Source organism: Manacus candei, unplaced genomic scaffold (assembly GCF_025592945.1).
Source record: "Manacus candei isolate 608988 ecotype Guabito, Panama unplaced genomic scaffold, ASM2559294v1 h1tg000011l, whole genome shotgun sequence".
NCBI classification, from domain to species: domain Eukaryota; kingdom Metazoa; phylum Chordata; class Aves; order Passeriformes; family Pipridae; genus Manacus; species Manacus candei.
In genome coordinates, this window is record NW_026138059.1 from 23,496,072 (window position 1) to 23,506,538 (window position 10,467).

Here is a 10,467-nt window from a genome sequence, read left to right on the forward strand (position 1 = left end):
AACAGGACTCAGATTATTTGGTTTTTTTAAATTTTTTGGAACAAATCTGAATGGCATGTTAGGGGTTAAAGTAAGTGTCCAGAGAGAAAACAAGAAGGAGCAATTGTGTCTGGTCATTCCTCGTGTCTGTCCCGACAGTGGGCTCCAGCAAGAGGTAACAAGAACAATTGCATGTAAAGCCCTGATCAAGCCCCATCAATCCACAATATTGCATGCTCTGTGAAATACTTTTTGGGATATTTTCGCTGCCAAACACTAACGAATATTTGCATTTGTCTTTTTTTTCTTCCTTTAGAATCTTAGCCTGATTTGGGCAGCTGTTCTTGGGCATACCATTCATACCTGGTGTTAGTGCAGTCTTTCTGCCAAATTTCAAGCCTTTGATACAAGGATGGGAGACAAAACTAGAACTTTTCAATGAAGGAGCAAATTTTCACAGAGTAACTCACGTATAGATACCATTTCAAAGACATATATTAGGAATGACCTTAAGTGTTTTTCAAATCTTTCCTGTTGGATTCAATCACAACTTTTTTATTATCCTCTCAGTGCTTAATTGTATACATCTACATCTGAAAACACATAACTATATCTGTTCCAATATAATTTTTTCAATTTTGGAGGAAACTTAACTTGATTACAAGTGTTTTATTCTGTTCCCTTTACATTTTAAAAGGCAGTGAATGCAGTTTTGCATATAGTGAGGTGACAGACATATATCACTACAGACATAAGCCCTCTTCAAATCAATACGAAGGAAATCATTGTCTTCACTGTCAATATAGTGTTGAGACTGATGGTATTTTAATTTGATGTTTGCCACATGCGTGTCTCATAAAAAGCACTAAATAACAAACCAGGAAAGAAAGAACAATCCCTGACTTCTTGCCTTGCCATAATAGAGCTGGAGTTATTTCAGGAACAAGCTAGATTGGTTTACCCTGGGACTTAAAAATATACAAGAGACCGTGGTTTCCAGAAAAGAATCGAATTGAATGAAATGCCAGCACTGGAAAAGAGATCCCGCCCAGATGCTGGGTTGTTTTTTACTGCATTATGCTGGTCCTGACCTCAGGAACATGGCGTTTCACCGACCATGATAGCTCCTCCTGTGGCTAGTCACAAATCCACACCTCCCAGGGAGAAGAAAGCCACAGAGGCTGAGGAAAATTAACTTTTGAGAGAAATATGTTCGTTATGGAAGCACTATATAGTAAAACAGAGCATTCACACTGTCAGTCCTTGCTAACAGGCTTTTCCTCTGGGAAGAACTGATAACGATATATCAGCACACTAGGTCCAAAGCATGGTCTTTTACCTCCAGTGAGTGTGGACAAACTCAGGGTGACTAAAAGTAGTGTAGGGTAGGCTTTCCAGCTCATAATAGTGTTTCTGATCAGCTTTTTACTGTAAACAAAAATAATAGAAGCTTATCCCTTGAGCTTCATTAGCATTGCTTGAATGCTAAATCCTTTGCTTCAGTGAGTTCTCCTCAATTTTTGCAAATTGTATGGGCAAAACCTGGTCTCAGGCTCTCCTTCCCTCTCCCAATGCGGGTAAAATGTTGCTGACAGGGAAAATGGTGGTTCTCTATCTGGAGTCCATTTCTCAGGGGAGTTTTCCAGTGAATAAACACTGAATTCTTAAGAATTCAAAGGAAAAAGAAAAGTCCGAATCTTTCTTTGACGGGGGAGGTAAAAGTCTTGGGGAAGAAAAAAGATTTGCATGGGACAGACAGGACTTCAAAGTAGGGAGATTGTAAACATTTTTTTTTTTTTATAATCAAGTGGAGCATACATGAGTTGGTTTCACTGGAATAAAATTCCAGGAAGAAATTAAATTATTTTGACTTACTGGTTTACAGAAGGCAGTAAAAAATGTCTAAACATATGCTAATATGCTAATAATAGCAATGCAGCATGAAATGTCCAACAGAAATGTCCAAATCCTACTTAAATATCCCTGCTGTCACAAAACTGTTGGTGCCTTGGTAATTTAGTGGAAGAAATAACAGTGTACTGCAGCAAACCTTGTGGTATACCAGGTACTGCGTTGCAGATATGAGGCTGCCTGGTCCATGTCTGGTGTATGTGTACACTTCTTGAATACAGCTATTCCATGAGTTCATTTTTTAAGAGGAAAAACTTATTTTTAATCTTTGCAAACATTAACGGTATATTGTTTTTTTAAGAACTGATGTATTGTGTGACTGGGAAGATCGCCTTGGTGTAGATGCAACATGAACTTTTATTCTGAACTGAAACCACTCCAGAGCAGTCAATACAGCTTTGTTCTGCATAATATAAGCAAATGAGAGGAATGTATCTTCTCTCTTTGATTGCAAGAAATTTTATAGTCTGTATTAACAGTCCTCCCTCTTTATGCTCAGGGTTGGTTGCATCCTGACTGACAGAATTCGGGAGTTTCATTGCTATTCTGTGAGTCTGCCTCAGCCTGCTCCACTGGGACAGCATCTGGGTGGAGGGAGACTGAATTTTATCTTCAGGTTCCTTGTTACTTCCAGGCAGGAATTTTGCTACTGTTACACTGCTGTTGATTGTTAGTATGGACCACCTAATGCCTTTTCTGTGATGTGCCATCCAAGTGTGTTAGGGAGCGACACTTCATCGTGATTGGCTGCAGAATAGAAATAAGTAGATGTTTTTGGACAGGGAAAGGGTGAGACCCTTGAAGAAGAGTGAGACTCCTGAAGAAGAGATAAATAAATGGAACCTTATTTTAGGCTGACGTATGTTTAAAAATAGGGTACAAGAAATAATTATTTTCATTTGAAAATTTATTGAGTTTCAAATTGTTTGGTTTGCACCTTCAACAAATAGAAAATTCTTTATCTCACAAAGATGGCAACACATTGATAGTTTATTGATATTACTTCATAGAACTGAATGACTGCCCTGGCTATTCTTATTTTTCAGAATCAGTTCTGTGGGAAATTGTACATCAGGGAATAATCCTTTGCAAAACTGAAGACATAACCTTGGCCTTCTACTCTTCTTTTATCTGATGTGTTTGATTTTGTTTTGTTATTCTCTTCAATCTCGTTTATGTAATTTTCCTTTTCCCTTTCCATCCTTTTCAAATTTTGTTGTTCTTGTTTTTTATAGTGTGTAAACAGAGATGGAAGGGCTGGATTCCAGCTGCTAGTTTCATTTATCAAAGTGTACAATGATAGCTGACAATTTCAAAGGATATAATTGAAATCAAACCTCTGAAATGGCTATAAGTAATTTCTAACTAACCAATTGAAATCTGTGTGGCTATGTTGATAGATGAGTGTTTTGTGGTGTCAAGTCATTGGTATGCTACCCTGGAGAAAATAAAACCACTAAATAAATGGATTTCTGTTAAAATAATAATAATGACAAATTAAAAAAAAAAACCCCATTGATCTTTAATAAAAGATTTAGAGGTCTTTATACAAATGATATAATATTCTAATGCATGACAGTTCCCACTTCTTCCCAAACCTAGAATGTAGGTTGTCTTGGTCATGGAAGTTTCCTGTCTCAGAAATCTAGATAGTGATGAGACAGTGATTCCTAAAAAGGTGCAATAAAAGTGCAAATAAATTTGAGGTTAGTTATTTATGAGTATTTTCTGTTTCTGCAAAAACCTGAGTTTACAGACAGATATAAAACAAGAAAATATATCCATTTTACTCCCTTAGTTCAAAGCAGATCTTGTGGATGAAATTCAGACCAACTGCAGAAGCCCTTCAGCTTCATCAGAAGAATGAGACATATTGTTAAGAATCTTCTAGGCTTGAAAGAAAAAATATCCCCTTTTGTTTTCAGCAGAGTATTCCTATCTAGTATTCCTAATGCATCTAGGCAATAGTCTCCTTCACCACCACCTCCTTTAGTTTAATTTTGCAGCTTCATATGTAAGCACATTCCATGCTTCTTCCTCCTGACTAATGCTGCAAGACCGGAATATTCTCCCATCTAAGTATAACTTGTGCTACTGCAAATGTAGCAGCATGAAAATTGCTGTTGATAGAAATGATGAATAACCATCCTGTGCTATATATGTCTTTCTGACAGGAAATGAAGTTATAGATACTACTATACACTTAGAAATATTTTCTTACATCACATTACATTTCTTTACCGTTTTTTTTCTTGGCTTAATTTGTTCTATGTTCTGTGTACAGCAGGCCAGCTTCATCCTCTGGTGCAATTTCGTAAAACCTTTAGCTTCCAGAAGAGTTGAAGTTGGATGGTGATCAGGGTGTATGTGATTAATATGCTTCTCAAAGGCTGGAAGAGATAGAAGATAACAAGAGAGCCAGAAGTGCAACCAAGAAGTTTATTTATTTCATGCTATTGACAGATAAGTCAGGCTGCCTCAGCTCAGGTTCTTCATCTATTCGAAATATTCAAAATTCATTTAAAATGCAACAAAAGCATATAACAGCACTCAATGGGCCTAGAGGAATGAAGCCAGTTAAATGAGAACACAAACAAATGGTTGGAGCACTGCAGAAGCAGTGAAGAGCACAGAAAGACTGCTGTGGATTTTTTGTTCAAAAGATATGATTCTCTCCAGAGTGAAGTGACCAAGTTGAACCAGCATTGGAAGTAGTAGTAGGAGAAATATTCTGGGATATAATGAGACACAGTTCTTCCAAATGAACAATGTCATCATCCATTTTTCATGCATCCTGAAAAGATCTGTTTTATGCAAAGGATCAGGATTTTTCCCCTTCCCTTCCCTTCCCTTCCCTTCCCTTCCCTTCCCTTCCCTTCCCTTCCCTTCCCTTCCCTTCCCTTCCCTTCCCTTCCCTTCCCTTCCCTTCCCTTCCTCTTCCTCTTCCTCTTCCTCTTCCTCTTCCTCTTCCTCTTCCTCTTCCTCTTCCTCTTCCTCTTCCTCTTCCTCTTCCTCTTCCTCTTCCTCTTCCTCTTCCTCTTCCTCTTCCTCTTCCTCTTCCTCTTCCTCTTCCTCTTCCTCTCTATTCCTCTCTCTCCTTATCATTGGAAGAGCAGAAAGTTTGCAGAAAGTTCAGGATAATCAGTATCTCTTACAGATTAAAGTGTGTGTGGGGGGTGTGCATAGAAATAAATGCAGAGATTTTATCAGGTTTGCCTCACTCATTAAAAGCTGATCCTTGGAGTCAAATTCAGTACTGTCAGTGAGGAATCCAGACTCACAGTAAAATAGGTACTCTACATTAGGGTACTATGTGTCTGGTTTTCCTAGGTGAATCCTTTTTTTTTCCACTCAGTGGTTTTATCTAAATGAATTTTGGACATAGTTTACTCTTACTTATGATTCTCTGTATGTTTGGTAGCTTCTAGCAGGTAGGATGTTACTGCACAGATAAAGTAGCTCCAGTCTGGCTGCTGTACATGTGGAAACCATAGTTAAGTTCATAATGCATGCATGGATCAGCATGGATTCGTAAATCCAGTTCTGGTGGGATATGTCAGGTTGCACATAGTTGTTACACAAGTGCACCACTTGGTGATATAACAGAAACCTTGTAAAGTGGTGTGATGTTTTCTATAATCCTGAAAAACACAGAATAGAAGGTTGTGAAACACCTTGCTTTATTTTCTAGAGGCCATACGTGCAAAACATGGTCTGAGATTTCTCAATTACAGTGGATAATTCTTGAAGCACTGCTCAGTTACAGTAGCTAATGCAACCCTTCTAAATATGTGACTACAGCACAGCAACAAGGTCCTGATTCAAGAAGGAAAAACACTACTGAAAAGCAGGACTGCCTTCTACTATTTCTGTTCAGAAATATTGCTCATTATGAAATGTCATCTTGGTTGTGAAACACTGGAAAGATGGAAGAAAAAGGCTGAGTTTTTGAATCAATAATGTTAGAAATCTAATGCCTGACGAAGGGCTGGTTGAACTTCAGATTTTGTTGCTGTTTGGTGCCCAGATTGGATCTCCTATATTTTGCAACTTCACAGAATTTTACATGGAGAAGAGATAACATGACAGTCAAATAAGCTCTTCCACATCATATTCCCTAAGACCCTACCTATCACTCTCTTTCATGGAAAAAGCTCTCATTTGATTACTGTGAATTGTTACATTCTTCCTTACATTTGCCTGGCCTAAAAATGTTTTAGTCCAAACCAATTAAACTGTTGTGTCCTCAAATTGCTTGTCAATTTGCAGGTAGCAAAATTATAAATTTAAGCAGTAGCTATATTTTTCTGTTTTCTCTCAGTTCATGTTTAAGGATATTGAGAATAAAAATGCTGAGAATAGAAAAAATTCTTCTTCATTATGTTAATTTTTGTCATCTCTGAGAAGTAAGAATTTAATTTTTTCTAATAGGAAAACTGAATTTTTTAACATTGTGCATTCAGATACCAAGGTGATGACTGATGTAACAGGTAGGAATAGAATAGACTAGTATTATGAAATATGCCATGTGGACTGTGTTTTCAATAGTCTTAAACTTTGGAAGTTTAAGACACGTTGGTTTTATGTAGGAATCATTTCCAGATATTGAAGAAAAGTGTTAGTTTTCTCAGAAATGTTCAAGTAAAGTTAACTTTTATATAACTCTGAAAAAATGTGCTGCTATGTGCAGAAATCTTTAAGAAAAGTGCCAACTTATATGGCATTTCCCTTAATATTCCTAAAATGGTGTTTGTTTTCTTAAAGAAATGAGCCAATATGTCTGCCTTGCCCAGAAATATTTATTTGAAAGCATGTTTTGAAAAGTAAATGTGTTGATTGAATCAATACACTGAATTAATTGAAGGAATGACAAGTTCAAAGGCTAATAGTGATAATGATGATTGCGATGATGATGGTAGCAACGGAAGTAAAAACAATGTAGCTGTCATTAAAATTTAGACCCTATGGAAAAATTAGAACTTGTCAAATGAGAAAAGACTGGTCTGTGCAAACTGTGAGAAAAAGCAATGCCCTAGGATTAATAATAAGTATTATGCTATTCATCATGATTTGGATGTCCACATGGAATGGATGAAAATATTCACAATTCCTGAAAAAGGAAAGATTTTTAGGACATGAATGTTTTCATTTGAAGATTCATAACAGAAATGAACTTTTGTTTTCATCACTATCCAGATCTAAGCATTTGTCACTGATTCATGGACTAGAAACAAAGCCATATGGTTCGAGTGGCTAATCACACAGCACAAATAACAACAAAATGTGGTCAGAGAGAACATCTGGTGAGCATTCTGAATCTGAAGATTATCCTGATTATTCTATGAATATTTATAAGTCAAAATATTAATAATAAACTAGTCCATTAGTCCATAAGCTGTTCGCAGTGAAAAGAAATAATTACTTACGCAATCAATATTATTTCAAGTGAATGACTGAATTAATTCAAATTTAACATACTTCTGATTATAACAGGTCTTTTGCTCTACTGGAATCTCCATCTCTCTGAATCTGGAATCTGACAACAACTTCTAGCAAAAGATTTTAACCTGTGTTTAGATTTTGTTGTATATTTTATTCACAAATAGTACATCACTAAAAAAGAACTAGAAAATTTGTGTTGGTGTGTTTAGAATATACCTCACAGACTTCAAAACACAACAAAGAGTTTATAATAGTGAAATATATTTGTTAAACATGTGTTAACCTGTGCCATAAATTAAGAAGTTGAATTCACAGGAAGTCAATATTTAGGAAGGACTGACTAGGCATACTTAGAAGATTTCCTTTAGTGTATCAAAATCTTTCCATAACTCCAAATGCACAAAACTTGAGAAATGAGAGAGGCTCACTGAACATTGATAAAAATTCTTCTGTAACTCGGTAGAAGAAAATGAAACAAGAGTTGTTAAACAAGTTCTGGAGCAGGTACATGCTGCATAGAGTTGAAATGTAAGACCTTGGTCACTCAGCCAATAGGAACTTTGATGATGACTTTGGTAGATAAAGTGTCAGAGCCTTCAAATTCCTTTTATAATCATAGAATGGTTTGGGTTGGAAAGGAACTTGAAGATCATCCAGTTCCAAACCCCCTGCCATTGTCAGGGAGACCTTCCAGTAGGCCAGGTTGCTCAAGGTGCCATCCAATCTGGCGTTGAGCACTTCCAGGGATGGGGCATCCACCACTTCTCTGGGCAACCTGTTCCACTGTCTCACTACCCTCAAAGTAAGAAATTTCTTCCTAATAATCTAATCTCAACTGACTCTCTGCCAGTTTAAAATTGTTACCCCTTGTCCTATCACTATACTCCCTGATAAAGAATACCTTCCTATCTTTCTTGTTAAGTTCCCTCTAAGTACTGGAAGGCTGCTATAAGGCCTTTCCAGAGCCTTCTCTTCTCCACACTGGGTAAGCCCAGCTCTCTCAGCCTGTCCTCATAGGAGAGGTGCTCCAGCTCCGTGATCATTTTCACATCCCTCCTCTGGACCTGCACAAGCAGGTCCATGTTTGTCATGCTGGGAGGACCCCAAAGCTGAACACATTACTCCCGACTGAGTCTTACAAGAGATTTTAATTCTAAAATTCTAAAAATTCTTACTTCTGAAGCTGTTGAGAAATTCTACCACTAATTTTGCTGGGCTAGAATTTCAGTCTTACTATTGTGTCGTCACCACACTGACAATTCATATGCTTGGGCAAGGCATTACAGTAATTCCATCTTGTTCCATTTGCATGTCTTCTTAGGTCACTCCTTGCTCTGCATCTTTTGTTTTTCCCATCACCTATCCTTTGTGCTGCTTGTTCATCTTGAACAGAAATGCTTTGGAACAGTGTCTGTCTCACTTGCACATTACTTAACACCTTGAGGTGTGAAAATCACTGAAGTATTTAAATGCTATTGCTATATGAATAATAACAATTAGAATTCTATTATTTGAAAAAATCCAAGCTGGCTTGCTGCATAGATTCATCAAATCCTTCATAGGAACAAGGCATATATTTTTAAAGGATGTTTAATTTTTACCACTGCTTTCAACTGATATTACAAGTCTATGCAAAAATGTATGTATTCTGAGTTTCTACAAAAACGTTTGTTTTTTTTTAAAATAATGAGTTTATACTAGTTATTTTTGGTGGTGTTTCAGACAGAAATAACACTATAACTAGTTACAGAAAGTCTTGTGGCTCACACCACAGCAAGTTTTAAATCTTATGAAGTCAATGTTGCAGCTTTCACTTAGAAAAACAGATGAAAATAAAGAGCTTCCTAGATTTTTTTTCCCAAGACAGATTTGGGGTGTGACCAGCCTAGAGTAGTTTCTGCAGTCAAATGCTTCTTTTGTTAGTAATGTTAAAATTTATTGAAACCACAACATTTTTCTTTGAAAAGGTGCTCTTATTTTGTTCTGTCCACAGTCTGCTAGAGCAGCAACAACAGGTCCATCTGAAAATAATATCTTTAGAAAAATTAACTGATGGGGAAAACTTCAGTAATTAATTAATATTCTAATGTAATGCTATCATCGCATTTCAAAATGGTAAAATATTTGAGAAATAAAACATTTCTAATGCTGGTATTTCCAAAGCAGTCATTGGCTCAGACTTAATTCCATACCTATTATCATTCTGGAAAAAAATAAGTGTTCATGTTATCAAGGTGCCATTGAAGTCAAAATAATTTTCCAAGCTGGTAACAACAGCTCTGCTCTTTTTTTTTTATTTAGACTTCTTTAAAAATCAAGGTTTTATTGAAGAAAAAATGCTCCCAAGAAAAGGGGATATTTTGCCTCATAGTTTTGAAATGCTTGATTTTCTGTCCTTCATGCAGCACAGTAAGTCTCAGGGAAGAGCAGTGTGGTCTCACTGTTCATACTTGATTTTTCATTCCCACTGTGTTTCTCTGTTCTATTGTCATCCCCATCACCACATCACATTTCCAAACTGCTGCAGACAGTAATCTGTGTTTTCTCATCCATATTTGAAAGCACTTTGCTCCTTTCAGGGCACTGTCAAATCATTTTGGTGGGGAAGAGAATCTGGTTGCTAGAGGAGCACAGTGGTGAAATTGTTTCTTCTCTTTAAGGACCATTCAGAGATCTTTTTCAGAGCAGTGTTCAGATTGGTCTCAGGAGAAAGGAGAGCATTCTAGAAAATTTGAGTTGGCTCTGAATGTCTTGCAGAAGAGAGACTCTAACCCTTGATTTCAACATCCCAGGAAATACCAGATTTTTCCTAGTTTTAGTAAAACACTCTCATAAGATAATGGCAATTGCAAAATTCTGCCTTTTTAGTTATATTTTACTCAGCCAGCAGGTCAAGATAAGAAGGATGATGTATCTTGTATAAAGCAGAGAATCTGAACCAGAAAATCCAGAAAGGAGAACATCAAAATATATCCATGAAGAGAAGGACTCCCTGAATCAGACAGATGTTGTTCAAACTTGTTCTTAGTGCTTAGTATTATGTTGCAGCCTAAGAAGCAACAGTAACAGAGAAAAGTACAGAATTAGGGTTTCTGGCATCCGATGTTGTTTTTAGCCTAGTTCCCTAGCTAGTTT